Below are 20,856 nucleotides of genomic sequence, written 5' to 3' on the forward strand. Positions count from 1 at the left end.
GATTCAAGCGATTCTCCTACCTCAGCCTCTTGAGTAGCTGGGATTATAGGCGCCTGCCACCATGCCCAGCTAATTTTTGTATTTTTAGTAGAGCCATGGTTTTGCCATGTTGGCCAGGCTGGTCTCGAACTCCTGACCTCAGGTGATCCACCTACCTCGGCCTCGCAAGGTGTTAGGATTACAGGGGTGAGCCACTGTGCCCGGCCTAGACTTTCTTTTGTTTTTTTTGTTGTTGTTGTTGAGACGGAGTCTCGCTCTGTCCCCCAGGCTGGAGTGCAGTGGGGCGATCTTGGCTCACTGCAAGCTCCGCCTCCCGGGTTTATGCCATTCTCCTGCCTCAGCCTCCCGAGTAGCTGGGACCACAGGCGCCCACCACAGCACCCGGCTAATTTTTTGTATTTTTTAGTAGAGACGGGGTTTCACCGTGGTCTCGATCTCCTGACCTTGTGATCCGCCCGCCTCGGCCTCCCAAAGTGCTAGGATTACAGGGGTGAGCCACCGCGCCCGGCTAGACTTTCATAATGACTTGGAAAGCTAGATTCAGAGTTATAATGGTCAGACTCCTTAGAATACCATGTGCGATCGTAAGGTAGGGGAAAGCCAGCCCCAGCCATGACCCTTCCTTATCCTCCCACCCCTGGCTCCATCTTGGACCATGAAAGGTTTTGTGGACACAACAGCGTATACAAAGAAGCCTCCTCTAAAATCCCCCCCAAGAGCTGCCCTCGGGCCTATGAGTGCACATGTAGTATCGTCCACTACCTTGGGAGGTCAGAACTAAGAAAGAGCCCCTAGAGGGCCTGGACGTGGACATTGGGGCCAAGGTGCCCTGGTATCTTCTAGAAAGGTATCTGCTTGTCTGCCCGGGAATCCTTGCCCCTTTAAGAAGGGGCGTGGCTGGTAGAAGGCCAGACAAGTCCCTTTGATGTGAGTGCCCAGGTCTGACTAGGAATCTTTGAATGCTAGTCTGGTTTTGATGCTGGAAAAGCTAGTCATCACTTTCAGCATGAAGAAAGGAGAACGAGAAGCCTCCATTTGGAATGTATTAGAATTCAGCAGCATGCAATTAAAAAGTTGTTTTTAATGGGTGACCATCAGTGTTTCCTGGCATAGGTTCATTTAAAAAGCTCTGGGCTTGATCAAATGGCAAAATATACAATATATTTATACAAGGTGGTTTGTTTTTGTTTTCAGACTTTACTTTTCAAGAACCATAATGAAGTTTTGATTAAAAACTGTCAGTCTTTGGTCCCATGGATCATGGCTGTCTTCTGGGCTGATACGATGTTTCACCTCCTGGAATCTTGTCTGGTGGCCTTCTTCCTGCTCGTAACATCTGTGATTGCACAGGTGCTCCTGCATTATTACTTCTTACTTCTAAGGGGATGATGATGAGAAGAGCTAATGTAATTTCAATACATAGGAAAAGGCAAAGCCAAGATCAAGTTTAAATTGGAAGATACTATCTTAAAGGGTACGATAGTGAAGTGAACGTGTATACTGGCAAATCACTTGTCATTTTTGATAACAGTAGTACAGAAGTTTTACAACTTGTCCATTAGTGAGATTCTCAAATTGCTTTAGAGAATAGAGAAAAACAAGCAAGTTGGAGTACTGAGGTTCTGTTCTTCCGGTGATTGGAGAGAATTTAAATAATACCTTGTTTTTACATCATTAATTATTTAATCAAAACTGAAAACATTATGCCCATAATACTGCATCCACAAAGTGGGTACTGAGGAATGAATGAATGTAAATTCTCCAAACATCTCTCATTTCTCATTCTTGCTTAAGAAAGTATTTGTGCTTTCTAAAAAATTCCTCTGATAGATTTTTTAAAAGTATATCTTTAAAATGAGGAATCCATACTGAAAAGTGATATGTTCCAAGGCTTCTTCCCACCACTGGAAATATTCCTGATTACTGAATGTAATGAAATAAATTTGTCATGTTGGACATAATGTGTGGTGGAGTGCAGAATGAAGAGCCCAAAACTCCGAGTGGAGGCTTGACGTTTATAGTTATAAATATGTACTTTAGGAATTGATTTATATAGAAAAATACCAGGGCTAAGATGGATAAATTGAAGCTTGTTCTCACTAAGTAGTTTAGACAGTTCATCAAATATTGGTTAAAATCTTTCTCGCTCGGCCAGGCGCGGTGGCTCACGCCTGTAATCCCAGCACTTTGGGAGGCCGAGGCGGGTGGATCACAAGGTCAGGAGATCGAGACCATGGTGAAACCCCGTCTCTACTAAAAATAGAAAAAATTAGCCGGGCGCAGCGGCGGGCGCCTGTAGTCCCAGCTACTCGGGAGGCTGAGGCAGGAGAATGGCGTGAACCCGGGAGGCGGAGCTTGCAGTGAGCCGAGATTGCGCCACTGCACTCCAGCCTGGGCAACAGAGCAAGACTCCGTCTCAAAAAAAAAAAAAAAAAAAAAAAAAAATCTTTCTCGCTCTGGAGATCGAAAATAAGAGATTAAATGGCAGTGTCCCATGCATGGGACTCTGATTGTCTCGCTGACCAGTCTGTTCATATGAATATAAATGTAGTTGGGCAGCCTGTGTGTGCCTGGTGTGTAGCACGTGGCTCAGCAACTCAGCCGACCACTGCCTTGTTTCGTTACTTAGGCTAAGAATAGACTTTATGGTTTTAAATGGTTGGGGAGCCTGGGGGCGGTGGCTTACGCCTGTAATCCTAGCATTTTGGGAGGCTGAGGCAGGCAGATCACCTGGGGTCAGGAGTTCCAGACCAGCCTGGTCCACATGGCAAAACGCTGTCTCTATTAAAAATACTAAAATTAGCTGGGTGTGGTGGAAGGCACCTGTAATCCCAGCTACTCGGGAGACTGAGGCAGGAGAATTGCTTGGACCCAGCAGGCGGAGGTTGCAGTGAGCTGAGATCACGCCACTGCACTCCAGCCTGGGTGACAGAGAGAGCCTCCGTCTCAATAAAATAAAATAAAAATAATAAAAAAAAGGTTGGGGAAAATATCCTAAGAAGAATAATGCTTTGTGATATGGGAAAGTTACATGAAATTCAAATGTCAGCATCCATGAGTAAAATTTTATTGGAATGTAGCCACACCCATTCTTGTACGTATTGCCCGTGGCTTGTTTCATGCTCCAGTGGTGGAGTTGAGTGCTTGTGACACAGACCTTATGGCCAGGAAGGCCTAAAATGTTTACCATCTGGCCCTTTGCAGAGAAAGTTTTCTGAACCCTGGCTTAGCAGAGTCAGTGCTTGTTGCTGCTGGCAGCCTGTGGTCCTCCCTCTTTTCCCCTTGTCTTCTTGCTTTTACCTTAAATTTGTGTTGAATTTTAGTGATAGGTAACGCTTCTGTTGAGTGCTTACTATTTTTAATTTATTCAATTCTCATATGAACTCTGTGATGTAGATTCAATTATTATCCCCATTTTACAGATGAAGAAATTGAGGCATAAAAACATAAGCAGCAGGGCTTAATGTCTAGCCTCCTGGCTCCCTCCACTTTCCCCGTTTTTATTTTTATTTTTTATTTTTTAAGAGACAAGGTTTTGCTCAGTCACCCAGGCTGGAATGCAGTGGCATTATCATAGCCTCCAAGTCCTCGGCTCAAATGATCCTCCTGCCTCAGCCTTTTGAGTAGCTGGGACTGTAGGTGTGCATCACCATGCTTGGCTTTTATTTTATTTTAATTTTTTTGTAGAGATGGGGTGTTGCTTTATTGCCCAGACTGGTCTTGAACTCCTGGTCTCAAGTGATCTTCCTGCCTCAAAAAGTGTTGGGATTATAGGCGTGAGCCACCATGCCCTGCTCTGTACTTTCTCTTGACCACCCTGTCCCCTGTGTCTTGGAGATCAACTTCTGGCATTTGTACCCTTCTTTATCAGATTCACCATATTCACATAAGAGGTGTATGTGTACGTGTGTGTGTGTGTGTGTGTGTATTAGGGTATTCTTGCATTGGATAAAGAAATACCTAAGACTGGGTAATTTATAAAGAAAAGGGCTTTAATTGGCTCGTCATTTTGCAGACAGTACAAGTAGCTTTTTGCTGGCATCTGCTAGGCTTCTAGGGAGGCCTCAGGAAATCTATAATCATGGTGGAGAGTGAAGGGGGAACAGGCATGTCACATGGTGAAAGCCTGAGCAAGAGAGGGAGAGAAGGTGCCACACACTTTTTTATTCTCTCATGAGAACTCACCATTCACAGAAGTCGTGCTCGCGCAGCCTGCGTGCTCGCAGCAGGCACCAGGCTCCAGGCCCCCTCATTAGGGCCACTGGGAAGAGGTGACTTCACTCTATACACCTGGCTCTGGGGAAGGTGCACCTGGGAGAGACACACACACTGCTGCTGCCGGCTTCCCTCCAGGTCCACCTCCTCCCCCAGTGACGCTCACCATGGGCCCCCACGCATGGCTACCTGGCACCAACTCACTGAGCCACCCACCACTGGGGCTGGCACCCTGCGCCTTGGACCAGTGTCTGCAGCTGTGGAGAGAAGTCCCTGGTCTTCCCCTTCATCCTCGCTGGCTGCCTCCACGGGACAAGGACCGATTCTGACACAGGTTCCTGTTTTCCCCTTCCCGACATCGTCAGAAGGCGGCGTCCCTGCACACCATCCATATACAGACCCTCCTTGAAAAAAGACAGAGGCCAGGCTCGGTGGCTCATGCTGTAATCCCAGCACTTGGGGAGGCTGAGGTGGGCGGATCATTTCAGGTCAAGAGTTAGAAACCAGCCTGCCCAACATGGAGAAACCCTGTCTCTGCTAAGAATATAAAAATTATCTGGGCGGGGTGGTGGGCGCCTGTAGTCCCAGCCAGTCAGGAGGCTGAGGCAGGAGAATTGGTTGAACCCGGGAGGCAGATCTTTCAGTGAGTTGAGATGGTGCCCCTGCACTCTAACCTGGGTGACAAGAGGGAAACCCTGTCTCAACCACCCCCCGCACCAAAAAAAGAATAAATTTCTACAAACGCCCTGTACTGAGCTTCAGTCTGCTCTCAGGGTGGGACGGGGTTTCCTCACATCTCTGGGAGAAGAGAAGGCTGTGGCCACCTGGGGGGCCCAGGGTGGTGGGTCTGGCATGTGGTGACACAGCTAAGAGAGCAGGTACCGGAAGTTCTAAGAGGTGCTTAGACAAGAGCTGGTGCCGGGCCACAGGTGCCCAGCCCAGCGGGGCCATTCCACAGCAGATAAAGCTCAGGACGTCAAAAACACCCTGGACACCAAGGCAGAAACCAAGGACCTTCCGCAGGCAAATAAGCACCCAGCATCCATTCCGGCTGTCAGTGCCCCTGTATCTTGTAGTTATTCTTTTAATAATAACAAAAGCCGTTTATGGATTCCATCTAGAAGGAAAACCTTGTTTCAGTCACCTCTCTCTGGCTGTTACTTTCCTTCCACCTTCTCCCTCCCTAGAATGTGTGTGCCTGGCCTATCCTCCCTGGGCCATAGCTGTGGCGCATGTTGCACACGTGCACAGGCACAAGGATGTCTTTGGATCCCTTGCCCTGCAGTTTCCAGGGGTCTCTGCTCCGAGTTCCCGAGCAGGCCCCTCAGGGAGAAATAGCCTCACATGGAATATGGGTGTCTCAGCGGCCCGTCTGGAAGGGCTGCGGCAGTTCGCCCATGTCTCCAGGTAGCCACTTACCTCTTGAGCTTAGACACCTTTGCACATGGTTGCATTTCTTTAGTCAACTGTGGGTCTTTCGGTGTGGGTTTGATTTTGCTTTTGCTTTTCTAGGTGAGATTTCCCAACTGCATCCTCAGAAGCTCTGGGCATGCCAGAGGACCCCCAGAACCAAGAAGGGAGGGTGAGTGGGTCTCCATTCCCTGAGAAGCCAGGGGCAGAGTGGGATGGGGGAGACCAGGAGCAGAGTTGAGCATCACAGAAGCCAACACAGGTCTCTGTTTAGCACCCGTGCCAGCGCTGCGGGCCCAGGGAAACAGCCCCATTGCATCACAACCCCTCTCAGGGCCTCAAGACGGCTGGCGCGGGCTGGTGGCAGGAGAGGGATGTCCTGTCCCTGGCGGCCACTCCACAGAGCATACCCCAGCATCTGCCACTGCCTTCGCCCTTGCTTTGACCTTGAAGTTAACTCTCTTAGAGTCTAACTTTGGTTCATTTCTGCATAGATACAATAGAAGATTTATTTGTTAAAAATGTTTATTATATATAACATATTAATATCAGTATAAATAACATTAATATACCATCAATTAATGTATCGATATATAAATAAATTAATATAATACCAATTAATATATAATTATATAATATATAATTAATATATATAATATATAAATATATATTAAACATTTTAATTTTAAATCAAATATTAAAAATATATTATATATACATATTTGTTCATAAGATTTATGTTTTAAACAGCTGGTGTAGAGTACCTTTTTTTTTTTTTTTTTTTAAATCTTCCAGTGCAGTATATTTTTTAAAGCACAAAATTGGTGCCAAGACTGGGTGAGGAATATACATTTCCCTCTTATTATTTTGTAGTTTTGGGACCTTACCTGTAAGACTCTTAAAGATTTTCCTCCCTCCTATTTCAGGGTGGGTCACGTTCTGGTGAATGTTTCACTTGTACAGATCCTAGCTTATTGCCTTGACCCAGCCATCCCCACAGACACTGGGTGACTCTCTGGCTCTCCCTCTGTCTCCCACCCCAAAATGCCTTGGGACCCTCGACCCCACCCTTCTTTTGTGCCAGCCTTGTGGCTTGTATGGTTTTGAAACTCCCATTCTATTTTATGATGGTTGATTATAATTATTAACCTAATAAAGTTTGTTTTTAAAAAATCTGTGTCTGTCTGTAAAGAACTCACTATTGAAAGGACAGCATTGCCTGGTCAAATGGTGAAACCCTGTCTCTATTAAAACTACAAAAAATTAGCCAGGCATGGTGGCAGGTGCTTGTAATCCCAGCTGCTTGTGAGGCTGAGGCAGGAGAATCGCTTGAACCTGGGAGGCAGAGGTTGCAGTGAACCTAGATCACGCCATTGCTTTTCAGCCTGGGCAACAAGAGTGAAACTCTGTCTCAAAAAAAAAAAAAAAAAAAAAAAAAGACAGCATGAAGCCATGTGGAATCTGTTCCTATGACCCAAACACCTCCCGCTAGCCCCCATCTCCAACTGTGGGGATTCCATTTCAACAAAAGATTTAGAGGGGACAGCATTCAAATCATGTCAGTGTGTGTGTGCTTGTGTGGGTGTGAGGTTACTTTACCTAGTCCTGATGTCATGGGCTTAATGTGCTGCTAATACATTTTTTAATACACATTGAAAAATAATTATAACTATAAAGATTAAACATGGTTTTCCATGTACCACTAAAAACAGTTTCCTGTTCCATTAGTGGTATGTGTAGCGCTTGTGTGCAACCCTCTTGGGTCTCCACTCACAGCTCTTGACCTATTTGTGGGACTTAAGGTAAGATATTTGTGGATTCTGGTTTTTAAATTTAAAGCAAACTCAAGCTGTATGATCCTGAAGTATAAGAGACGATACAGAATAATTTAAGGAGGTTGGGAAAGCTTTCTTTCTTTTGTTTTTTAGAAACAGGTCTTGCTTTGTCACCCAGGCTGGAGTGCAGTGGTGCGATCATAGCTCACTATAGCCTCAAACTACTGTGCTCAAGCAATTCTCCCATCTCAGCTTCCTGAGTAGCTGGGACTACTAATGTGTGCCACCATGCTAGCTAATTAAAAAAAAGAAAGATTTTTTTTTTTTTGGTAGAGATGGCGTCTTGCCATGTTGCCCGGGCTGGTCTTGACCTCTTGACTGCAAGCAATTCTTCTGCTTTGGCCTCCCAGGAAAAACATTTTTAATTTGGGTCCCTTCCCCCTTGATCTTTGACATTCCTTTTTTCATTTGATGGTGTGTTTGCTTGAATACTTCTATTTCCAAGGCCTCTTCAGATGTTATATATTTCCTTGAGTATCTTAATTGCCTTATTCGTTCATTAAACTTACGAGGTGTCCAGTTCCCTGCTTGAGACTGGAAGCACATCTCTGAACACCGCAGGATATGTGGCCCCAGAGTGCATTACAAGAATATGGTCATCAGCCAGCAAATGTCTTCACCTGCTCTACTTAGATTTTAGCAATTTGCATTGCTCCTGAGGTGCTCGATTGCATATGATAATTTCAACACAGCAGGTCCCAGCAGATAGAGGAGCAGCTGTCAGATCAAGAAACCTGTCCATTGGCCCAGATTGTTCTGATGATTTGCAGCATAACCTTGGAAGCGCCGTTTCATTTTCCGTTCCAGGTTTTCACTCTGGAAAGTGGAGAATAACAGCAAATGAAGCTGGTCTTAAAGAAATCAGGTGCCCCATGTACTGTAATGAGCTCTGCTTTTCATTTCTCATGCCTGCCTTACTGACATGGACATGTCCTGTTGGTGTGTAACCTTATGTAGTAGATAGATACAAGCTATGAAGATACACATATGCAGTGTGATACCTGCAGTGTGATGTAGATACAGGAGGTTTTCTTTCCGAAGGCATATCAGGAATTGTCCCTGGAAATGACCGCCTGAAAGAGAGGTGTGCAGTGTTGGTGGACAAGGCCGGTATCAGTTTGGTGAATCTGTGAAAGCCCATTTTGAGCCTGTTTGTAAGGCTGAGTGAAAGAACTGTTGAAGTGTGAAGAGGTGCCTGGGAAAGAACTCAACCTGCCAACTTTTGAGTTCCTGGGGAGTGGGATGTAGCCTAGGGTCAGGCACATAATAGGTGTTTACTGAACATCATTTTGCACAGTCCTTGTAATACTTAGTGGCCCCTGTCTCTGAGAGAATCACTGTATGTTTAGATCATGACAGGGCTGGGATTAAAAGCGTTACTCTTTTAAGTATTCTGAATTTATGAAACTATTATGTTTTACACTTTTTTTTTTTTTGAGAAGGAGTCTCGCTTTGTTGCCCAGTGTGGATTGCAGTGGCACAATCTCCGCCCACTGCAACCTCCGCCTCTTGGGTCCAAGTGATTCCCCTGCCTCAGCCTCCCGAGTAGCTGGAATTACAGGCGCCCACCACCACGCTAGGCTAATTTTCATAATTTTAGTAGAGACGGGGTTTCACCTTGTTGGCCAGGCTGGTCTCAAACTCTTGACCTCAGGTGATCTGCCCTTTTTGGCCTCCCAAAGTGCTGGGGTTACAAGTGTAAGCCACCATGCCTGGCCTATGTTTTACACTTTTAAAAGATATTGATAATATTCAGACATCTAGTTTAAACATAAGTGCATAATGGTAATTCGCCAAGGTGAAATTGATTACTTTTCCATATTGAAGGCACAAAAGCGTATTTCTTGAACCAATAATGTCACGTCAGTGGTTCTTTTACACTAGAATCACATGCTTTCATTAATTTTTTTAGTTTGTTGCCGTGTCTTTTGTAGCAAAGACCTTGACTTTTGTGATCTCATTTAAAATATCACCAATTGACTGACATGTTAAAAAAATCTGTTTATAAACTGTCAAAAGATAAAGCATAGGTACTTCAATCCTCTCATTCAGTGTGCTACATCCATCTCATTAATTGCCTTTTCAGAGAGCAATGTCATTGGAGGTAATCAGTCTTTGGAAAAAAAAAATAGACCAAAGAGTTGTCAGGAGGTTGTTTGGCTCTGAGATAATTCATTTCTTGCTTTCTTTCATAAGATACATAGGAATGTGGTAGCTAATGATCAGAAATGTGGAAATTGGAAATTGAAATTTATGTACTTGATCCTTGTACCTTGGTCAAAATATACAATCAATCTCTCTGCTTTTCATTTTCTTCTACCTTTATGTTCTAGACAGGGCGTAAATCTCAAGTCATGCCTTTTGTCACCTATGATTTTAGCCAATGGTTTCTACATTACCTTGTGGTTTTTCATACGGATATACAGTATGCTGATAATCGTTGAAACATCTAGCCCCGGGGTCTCTGGTGTTTGGATAAGAGTTAGCAAAAGCATATTGCATGGGAGACGTGCTTATCATTTTGTTCCTTTCCTTCCCTCTTTTCATTCTCTAATTCAAGAATTTCCGCTTGACCCAGTTTAAATGTCTTCTGCACAAATCTCTCCTCATAATGCTTTATTGGTCTTTGTCTTAGGCAGTTTGAACTGCTGTAAAGAAATACCACAAACAGGGCAGCTTAATCCACAAACTTATTTCTCACAGTTCTGAAGGTGAGGAAGTCCAAGACCAAGGTCCCTGCTGATTGGGTTCCTGGTTTGAAGACAGTCTCCTCTCTCTCTCTCTATACTAACATGGCAGAGAGAGAGGATCTCTCTAGTGTCTGTTCTTTTTGTTTTTTATTTTTGAGACAGGGTCTTACTCTGTCACCCAGACTGGAGTGCAGTGGTGTGATCATGACTCACTGCAGCCTCGACCTCCCAGCCTCAGGTGATCCTCCCACCACAACCCCCCAAGTAGTTGGGACTACAGGTGTGCACCAGCATGTCTGGCTATTTTTTGTTTTCTTTGAGACAGAGTCTCACTCTGTTGCCCAGGCTGGAGTGCAGTGGCATGATCTCAGCTTACTGCAACTTCCACCTCCCACATTCAAGTGATTCCTGTGCCTCAGCCTCTTGAGTAGCTGGGAGTACAGGCATGTACCATCATGCCCAGCTACGTTTTGTATTTTTAGTAGAGGTAGGGATTCACCATGTTGACCAGGCTGGTCTCAAACTCCTGGGCTCAAGTGATCCACCTGCCTCGGCCTCCCAAAGTGCTAGGATTACAGGTGTGAGCCACTGTGCCCGGCTGCTGCCTGGCTAATTTTTTTCTATTTTTTGTAGAGGTGGGGTTTCAGCATGTTGTCTAGGCTGGTAGTGTCTCTTCTTATAAGAGCATCAATACCATTCACGAGGACTCTACTCATGCCTAATCACCCCGCAAAGGCTCCACCTCCAAATACATCACCTTGGCGATTAGAATTTCAACATACGGATTTTTGGGGGACACAAATGTTCAGTCCATAGCATTCTTATTATTGCAGCACTAAACAGCTTGGTGTAATAATCTAATCGAAGAAAGGGGCTGTATTATCTGTGTCTTCTAGCAAGGTTTAGTATATTGCACACAAGTACTTGGTTTTGTTGTTGTTATTTATTTACTTATAAAGTTACTGTTTGAGTGCTGCACTGTGTCAGGTACTCACTCATCGGTGAAAGAAGCACTATTATTTTCCTCATCTTACATATAGAGAAGCTGGGGCTTGGAGGAGGATCCAAGGTCATTCAACATGTGAATGAAGGGGTTGGGACTTAAACCTAGTTTCATTCCAAAGCCCCTGTCCCTAACCAATCTGGTACAATGCAAATTATATGGAATTAACTATATAAACTGCCTTATGAACGTTGTGGATATGTTAAATTTAGGATTTTGACACACATTTTAATGAACTAAAAAAACTAGGGTATTGAGTCTATTCCTTTTCTTTATACTGTGGTAATAGATTAATTATCCTCTAATGGATTTTTAAAAAAACAGCTTTGTTGAACTATAATTCATACCCCTTCCAATTCATCCATTTAAAATGTACACTTCCATAATTTTATTTTATTTATTTTATTTTATTTATTTTGTTTTATTTTTTGAGATGGAGTTTCACTCTTGTTGCCCAGGCTGGAGTGCAATGATGCGATCTTGGCTCACTGCAACCTCCACCTCCTGGATTCAAGTGATTCTCCTGCCTCAGCCTCCTGAGTAACTGGGATTACCGGCATGTGCCACCACACCCAGCTAACTTTGTATTTTTAGTAGAGACGGGGTTTCACCATGTTGGTCAGGCTGGTCTCAAACTCTTGACCTCAAGTGATCCACCCACCTCGGCCTCCCAAAGTGCTGGGATTACAGGCATGAGCCACTTATATTTATTGTTTGAGACAAAGTCTCACTGTTTTGCCCAGGCTGGAGTTCAGTGGCGTGATCTCACTGCAACCTCCACCTCTCAGGTTCAAGCGATTCTTATGCCCAGCCTCCCGAGTAGCTGAGATTACAGGTGTGCATCACCGTGCCTGGCCAATTTTTTGCATTTTTAGTAGAGAGGGGGTTTCACCATGTTGGTCAGGCTGATCTTGAACTCCTGAGTCAAATGATCCGCCTGCCTTAGCCTCCCAAAAGTGCTGGGATTACACGCATGAACCACCATACACAGCCAGTTCCATAATTTTAGTACATTTATAAAGTGTTGCTACCATCCTCAAAATTGTTTTTAGGACAGAAGAAACTCTGTACCCATTACCAGCCATCCATATTTCCCTCCAACTCTTCCTACCCAATCGCCAACCCCAACCATTTAATTTGTCTCCATAGATTTCCTGTTCTGGACATTTTATATAAAAGGAATTATGCAGTATGGAGTCTTTTTCGACTGACTTCTTTCACTTGGCATGTTTTTGAGGTTCATCTTTGTTGTATCGTGTCTCAGTACTTCACTTCTTTTTATTGCTGAGTAATACTCTATTGTATGGCTGTACCATATTTTATTTATCCACTCATTAATTGATGGACATTTGGGTTATCTTTCTTTTTGGCTATTACAGCCAGTGCTGCTACGAAATATTTGTGTACAAGCTTTTGTGTGGACATACATTTTCACGTTTTTTTTCTTAGGGGCAGGGTCTTCTATTATCAATTTGGAGTCTAGAGTTACTTATAACTTGTCTAGAGTCCAACCTTGGGTGATTCTTTGGCTGGGGCACCATGCAGTGTTTTTGGAAGCAGAAATTATTCCTTGATATTATTTCATTAATGTCACCGTACCATCATCCCTTGGTATTTGTGGGGAATTGGATCCAGACCTCTGCTCCCCCACAGATACTAAAATCCATGGGTGCTCAAGTTCCTTATATAAAATAGTGTAGGTCAGGCGAGGCGGCTCATGCCTGTAATCCCCGCACTTTGGGAGGCTGAAGCGGGCAGATCACCTGAGGTCAGGAGTTCAAGACCAGCCTGGCCAACATGACAAAGCCTTGTCTTTACTAAAAATACAAAAATTAGCCAGGTGTGGTGATGGGTGCCTGTAATCCCAGCTACTTGGGAGAGGGATTCAGGAGAATCGCTTGAACCCGGGTGATGGAGGTTGCAGTGAGCCAAGATCGTGCCACTGCACTCCAGCTTGGGCGACAGAGCGAGACTCCATCTCAGTTAAAAAACAAAACAAAACAAAATAGTATTTGCACAAAATCTATGCACGTTCTCCAGTATATTATAAGCAATCTCTAGATTACTTATAATACCTGATGCTATGTAAATAGTTGTTATACTGTATTGTTTAGGGAATAGTGACAAGCAAAACAAGCCTGTACATATGCAGTACAGATACGATACAACCATCTGTTTTTTCTTTTTAAAAACATTTTGGATCTGCAGTTGGTGGAACCCAGGGATGCAGAACCCATGGATACCGAAGGCCAACTCCCTTGGCCAGATTGTGTGGCAGCAAGTATGAGTGGGAAAAAGATGGACTTCGGGGAATCAGGGAAGCCAAGGAGAAGTGAGAGTACAATAGTTGAAAGCCTTGAGGGTTAAGATAACAAAATGCCCTTCGGAGAGCAGGGATCCTTGCGGATTTGAAGCAGGCTGGAACGGACCAAAGAAAGTTAATTACTGAATCAGCATCACACTGGCAGGACAGACTGCCCTATACCTTAATAGTAATTTGCAAGGTACCTTATGTGGGACACTCACTTTTTCTACCAGAATAGTTTCTATGTTAGATAGGACTCCTGTTTGCAAATAACATACATCAAGCCAAGATCATGTGAATTTTTTTTAAAGGAGGTTGGTGTTAGTATTTTATGAAGACATAAGGTGCCTCCTGGCCAACATGAGCAGTAATGTTGTCTGTCCCGGGATTGTGCTGATGGTGAGGCCCCCCAGGATTCTGGGTTCTGTGGCTCTTTTGGCTCATCTTGTTTCTGCTTATTTATGTCATTCTCTCTCCTGCAGCTTTTAATGACTTTTTAAAATTTTTTTTTGAGGCGGAGTTTCACTCTTTTTGCCCAGGCTGGAGTGCAACAGCGCGATCTCAGCTCACCGCAACCTCCACCTCCCAGGTTCAAGCGATTCTCCGGCCTCAGCCTCCCGAATAGCTGGGATTACAGGCATGTACCACCGTGCCCGGCTAATTTTGTATTTTTAATAGAGATGGGGTTTCTCCATGTTGGTCAGGCTGGACTTGAACTCCCGTCTTCAGGTGATCTGCCCACCTCGGCCTCCCAAAGTGCTGGGATTATAGGCATAAGCCACTGAGCCCAGCCCATTTTTTTTTTTTTTTCCCTTATTCCTGAATGGACACAGCCAAAAATGTGGCTGCTGACTATTTCTGAACTGCGTATCGCATCTGGATGGGAGACGTGGTATCCAAGAAGACCCCTGCAGGATCTTCGGTACGACGTCTAAATACCCTTAATAGCCCAGGATGGCAGACAGAAACCTGCCAGATAACCTGTAAAAAGCAGGAATGTGATGTCCTGTACAGTTTGGGGACAATCAGACGAAAAGAATAAATTGTTGTACATATACAGAAGGTTTGGCTTGGCATCAGTGTCTGTCAGAGGCGTGATGTGGCCACTGCAGATGAATGAGCCCGCTCTTGGGCTAAAGGGAGCATAGTGTCCTGATCCCACTGAATTTTCAGGAGGGCACTCCAGCCCTTGAGGACTATAGCCAGCTCCATGGTCAGCGTTTTAAGGAAGACCTTGAGTGAGTGGAGTAGTCACACGAGCAGAACCAAAATGGTGACAGGACACCCTGCCAAGAATAGCAGCTTACCTGGAGGAGGAAGCAATAAGGGAAGACAGGACAACTTTCTTCTGTTATTTGAAGGTTACCATACAGAAATGATAGAGAATTGGTCTGAGTTTCTCCAGCAGATGGGAGTTGTAGAAAGGCATCTCTTAAATCTATCTTAAAAAAAAAAAAAAGTTTCAGCCGGGTGCAGTGGCTCACACCTGTACTTGTAGCACTTTGGGAAGCTGAGGCGGGCGGATCACTTGAGGTCAGGAGTTCGAGACCAGCCGGGCATGGTGGCATCCACCTGTTATTCCAGCTACTTGTGAGGCTGAGGCAGGAGAATCGCTGGAACCCGGGAGGCAGAAGTTGCAGTGAGCTGAGATCACGCCACTGCACCCCAGCCCGGATGACAGAGGGAGACTCTGATTCAAAAAATGAAATAAAATAAAATAAAAATTCCTATCTCAGAAGCGGAGCAAGGAGTTACCTAACTAGATTGGAGCTCCAACACTTACCATTCATCCAGGATGTTATAGAATATATTCTAGATTTCCTCTGCACTTTTAAGACCAGTTCAACATGACATTAGTCAGCATGTAGGCGTTGAGTATGGAAAAGGTTCTTTTATTTGAGGCCGATTTCACAGTTTTGCCATCCCTCCATCACCCACAAGTCCTTTCGATTGGCATCTCCTCCTCCCTCTGCTGTGCGTGTGTTTGGGGGAACACTAACTAATTTTGATGGTAGCCTAAGCAAAATGCAATTAGGAAAATCTCGTGCCAAACACGCATCTGTGCCAATGTTTGCCTTCATTAGCGTGCATAATCAGGAGTTTGCTTTAAACACTGTATGTCTTTTCCTGTGGAAACATGAAACAGAGAGGGTGCAGAGGGAGACCTGGGTACCCTGTATACCATGGAGTGTGAGAAAGTGAGCCCAGTAGCCTGGGACAGCACCTGTAGTTTGGGGAGAATCATGTTCTTAGTGATTGGTGTTATGGTCAGAGACTGAGATGCATATGTCAGGGATGGTGTGTGAGTGTGCGCACGTGTACATGCGTGTGAGTGTACACACCCATTCATGCTACCCATTTTAGCTCTACGTGGAGAAGCACAATTAAGGACATGGAGAACCAGATATCTCAGAAAACAAAGGGTAAAATGTGGCGGTATCGTTTATGAAACACTTGAAGGATATACGTAGCAATTTGACAACGGACTCTATTTTCTTCTACTCTTTTTTTTTTTTTTTGAGGTGGAGTCATGCTCTGTCGCCCAGGAGTGCTGTGGTGCAATCTCAGCTTACTGCAACCTCTGTCTCCTGGGTTCCAGTGATTCTACTGCCTCAGCCTCCCAAGTAACTGGGATTACAGGTGCCCACCATCATGGAGTGATGTGGTTGTAGTGCAGTGGTGCAATCTCAGCTTACTGCAACCTCTGCCTCCTGGGTTCCAGTGATTCTCCTGCCTCAGCCTCCCAAGTAACTGGGATTACAGGTGCCCACCATCATGCCTGGCTAATTTTTGTATTTTTAGTAGAGACGGGGTTTCACCATGTTGGTCAGGCTGGTCGTGAACTCCTGACCTTGTGATCCTCCTGCCTCAGCCTCCCAAAGTGCTGGGATTACACGCGTGAGCCACTGCACCCGGTCTTTTTTCTACTCTTAATAAAAAGGTTTGCATATAGTAAAAAAAAAAGAGAAACTCAGCTTCACTTCCCAATTTATGGGGTTTTTTTGGTGGCACAGGGTGTGTGGGTTTCTATTTAGTGCCTGGCTTTTTTGATATGAGGAGATGAGCCTACCTTATAAAAACATACATCTTCACATGTGTGATAAAAATAAAGTTGTTGATTTTTCCTTTTCTATATACGAATGATCACGGTGGGAAGTTTGAAAAAACAGAAAAGGTGGAAGAAGGGGAAAATAATAAAATAATTGTTATTTACTTACCACTGAAAGTGATTCTGATAGTTTTGGTATTTTGCCCATTCTTTAGTCTTTATTACTTGAACATACACATGTATATGTGTATACTACATGGAGATATGTACATATTCATGCACATAATGCATGTACATTTTTGTACCCAAACACCACATTTACTTGGATGTAGATGACTTTGCTCTCTTAGTGTTTGTTAGAATGTTGGTGGTAATTGGAAATTACTTTTTTTTTCTATTAAACAGTGACTTTCTGATATTTTATTTATCTGAAATGTTGGTGAAGGCCAACCCCATACTGGATGTTTCTTAGAATATTATTTAGTAGTAAAGAATAAAGAGCCAAAATGAAGAGTTCAAAAGTGGGCATATTTCTCTGCTGTGTGTATAAAACATACAGAGAATTCTAGTGTAAGGTCAAGAATCTGAGTCACTGTGTCTAATGTAAAGACCAGAAATTTCACCCTTTCTCTGCCATTTCTTGCTAAATTTCTCTCTGTCTTCCCCTCAGCACTGAACCTATGCCAAACTTCATTTTTAGTGGTTGAAAATAGAAATTTAATCTGTTTTTAAAGGAGGGCATTATCTGTTTAAAATAATGTAATGACCCAGAGGAATAACGAATATTTGTTTTTCTTTTATAAACATATTCCAAATTTATCAGTTGGCTGGTTGTCGCTTTGGTCCTAGAAGTTGAATAAATAAATTCTGGGAACCAAGTCTTATCCCATATTGCCTTGGGACAGTCTGTCCCCCTGCTGGGAACCTGATGTTTTCCTTCACTTTGATGGGATGAACTTCTTTGCAGGAGCAGCGTGATGGGTGGGAACCCAGAGCAAGTGTCAGCTTGCCCCAGGGAGTCTTGGGTTTCACAGCCCCTCCTGTTCCTGTCCATCTCTTCCTTCCACCCTGAGATTCAGGTCAATTTGAGGAGTCAGGGAGGGAGGATAGCTGATCCTTTAGTCCTGAGTGCTGGATTCTAGTGGATGTGTGAAGCTGCTGAAGTTCCCTAGATGGTATCAATGATGTAAAAGAAGTGTTCCAATGGGCATTTGGAGGGACGGATGCAGAATATTCCATATATGTAGGTATATAAGGTGGGAGAAAGAAAGGGAGCCGGGGGAATTTTGGGAAGAAATCGTCAAAGCTATAGGAGGGAAACTTGGATGCTGTAGCGGATATTTTTTGATAGTTTGCCCAGTGGTTGTTTCCCATCCTCTTCTTAGCAGCACCCAGTATCTGTTTTATGGGAGCACCCCCTGCCCGCTGCACACCAGCCATGCCATTTGGGAGGAATGGGTTCCATACTTGGTGTTGGCATTCTTCACAGTGCCAAGCACTGAGCGAGCTGGGCCTGGAACTTACATAGAATTTTCTATAATTGGTACAGAATTTAAATGAGAGGCTTCCCCAACAAGGGCATGGCTGGTGGTTTCAGGGGCTACCTAGACACCAAGGAGGGGAAAGGCCATTTAGAGTGACAGATGTGGTGGGGGTGGGGCTTCTGGTGACCTTGGCTGGGACTGTGCTTGAGCGAGAAGAGAGGATGCTGCCGCTTCCAGAGGAAGCTGTTGTAGATGATGGCGGCTTTGAGGATATGGGAGGAGTGGGGAGAGGAAGAGGGAACGACCAGATAAGAGGGATTCTGATTTAAATGATGGGGGAGAAGGAAGTATATTTATGTAGATGCGTGGCTAGATTTGATCATTTTCTTGCATTAGTTATCTCTAGTTTCTTCTGCTCATCAGCTTTCTCTTTAACTCAGCATCTCCCTGAATGGGCTTATTACTCTCCTCTCATCTCTAGTACTCCCTTGAAAGAAAAAAATTCCAGACACCCTCCTGCCTCTCTTTCTGTTTCTTCCCTGTTCTTTTCTGCTGTCTCTTGTATCCTAGTGCTTTGCACAGTACCTGCCATATGTTAGGTGCTCAAGACATATTTGTTATATGAGCATGATATGGTTTGGCTTATAAAAAAGTCTCATGAGATCTGATGGGTTTATCAGGGGTTTCCGCTTTTGCTTCTCTCTCATTTTTCTCTCGCTGCCATGTAAGAAGTGCTTTTTGCTTCCTGCCATGATCCTGAGGCCTCGCCAGCCATGTGGAACTGTAAGTCCAATTAAACCTCTTTTTGTTTCCAGTTTTGGGTATGTCTTTATCAGCAGTGTGAAAACAGACTAATACAGAGCAAAAGAAAGGAGGTTTTATGACAGGGTCTCATCCTATATCCCAAGCTGGAGTGCAGTGGTGCAGTCTCACCTCACTGCAACCTCTGCCTCCCGGGCTCAAGTGATCCTCCTGCTTCAGCCTCCTGAGTAGCTGGGGGACCACAGGCATGTGCCACCATGCCCAGCTAATTTTTGTGTTTGTTTTTATTTTTGCTAGAGAAGGAATTTCTTTTCTTTCTTTTTTTCTTTTTTCTTCCTTTTTTTTTTTTTTTTTTTGAGACGGAGTTTCACTCTTGTTGCCCAGGCTGGACTGCAGTGGTGCAGTCTTGGCTCACTGCAACCTCTGCCTCCCGGGTTCAAGTGATTCTCCTGCCTCACCCTCCTGAGTAGCTGCTGTTACAGGCAAGTGCCACCACGCCTGGCTAATTTTGTATTTTTAGTAGAGATGGGGTTTCTTCATGTTGGTCAGGCTGGTCTCAAACTCCCAACCTCAGGTGATCTGCCTGCCTTGGCCTCTCAAAGTGCCAGGATTACAGGCATGAACCACCGCACCACTGAGTTGGCCAGGCTGGTCTCAAGTGATCCTCCTGCCTCGGCCTTCCAATGTGCTGGGGGATTACAGGTGTAAGCCACCTACCCAGCCAGTTTTGTATCTTTTATATCATGTTGGTACATAACCTCTCTAGCGACCTAGTTTTTCAAACCCTGCCCCCACCCCTACCCTCCCCTGCCCCTTCCCATCCACATCTTCTCTTCACCTCTGTGGCCACTGTCTCAGTTTGAGCTTTGGCCTTGTCTTGCCAGACTGATTTCTGTGGCTCCTCTCCCACTGCTCTCATGGTTCTCAGGTTCTGGCTGAGCTGGGGTTGGCCACAGATGTCCCCCTAAGGCCCCAAAGCCTCCATATTTCCTACTGGGCACTGAGTTCAAACCTTCTCAGCTTACAGTGGTGGTGAGCAATTATGAGTTATAACCCGTTCATTTGTAGACTAATTAATGTGATAGAACCTGTGACCACTGGCCCAGAAGGAGCTCCTTGAGCCTAGTTTTTGATGCCCAGAAAACTGGGGAACCCCAGCCAAGTGATTGCTATGGTGCCTGTAGACCTTGGATGGCAAAGTCTGATGATGTTTTCCTACATTTTTAATGGGAGAAAAGAGTTGCTAACTTAAAGCCCATCAGAAGTGAGGAGAAAGCTGATGGGATGTGCCAGCCCGTGAGGTGGAAGAGGAAAATGAACCTTCCGTGTTGGGGAGCTGGGAGTATTACGTGTACTCCGCTGTCCAAACTCATACTGCCTCAGGGTTGCTTTAATTTCTCTACTTTTGGCTTGTCTGCCGTTGAATTAATTAAATTTCAAGAATAGTCTATTGTTAACTGGGTGAGTTCACTTTGGGAAGAACCCACGTTCACCGAGGGTGGGCTCGGCAAACATGGCGGCCACTACATGACGTTGAGAATTTCCTTTGACTCAGCCGAACTGAAGGGGTGAATGAGTCTGAGAGCTGTTATGAAGAGCCTAGGATCTAAAAGAGTCTTCAGGGAACCTGAGGAATTAGAAGGACTTTCCTGTCCTTCCTCTTACTTGTTTTCTTGCCTAATGAGAAGTAATTGTACAAGTGAAGAACATCAGGTAGGTGCTAGGAGAACTCGTCAAGAGTCATTCCTCTTACAGTGGTCCATTAAACAGGAATATCAGGACCCAAGTGGTTCAACCCTTCGTTCTTTTTAAGGTTGAAAATCTATCTTTTTCTAGAGAAATGTTGCTCTTGTTCCATAATCATACTGGAAAAGTATTTTGCAGGGAGTAAAAACATGCAAGAACAAATTGTCATCCAGTAACTCTGGGATGTGTATAGGAGCTGTCAGCGCTCCATCTCACATTACATTTTCGTTCCCATCCCTTCCTCCAGAGACCCCTTGGAAAGTGGTGGGGTGAATTACTCAACCTCCCTTGGCTTGAGTCTCATTGTAAAATGAGGAGTAAGGTACTAAATGAGCTCTCAGCCCCCTTCCTGCCTTT

The 20,856-nt window shown here is 44.5% G+C and overlaps 1 protein-coding gene and 1 pseudogene across 7 annotated transcripts in view; both read left to right on the plus strand.

Annotated features, from left to right (window-relative positions):
- The window catches only part of TIAM1 (T cell lymphoma invasion and metastasis 1), a 444,177-nt gene that overhangs the window by 168,226 nt on the left and 255,095 nt on the right, over positions 1-20,856 (plus strand). The window lies entirely within an intron of this gene.
- Positions 4,397-6,636, plus strand: LOC112621569 (annotated as a pseudogene).

Source organism: Theropithecus gelada, chromosome 3 (genome assembly GCF_003255815.1).
Source record: "Theropithecus gelada isolate Dixy chromosome 3, Tgel_1.0, whole genome shotgun sequence".
NCBI lineage: Eukaryota > Metazoa > Chordata > Mammalia > Primates > Cercopithecidae > Theropithecus > Theropithecus gelada.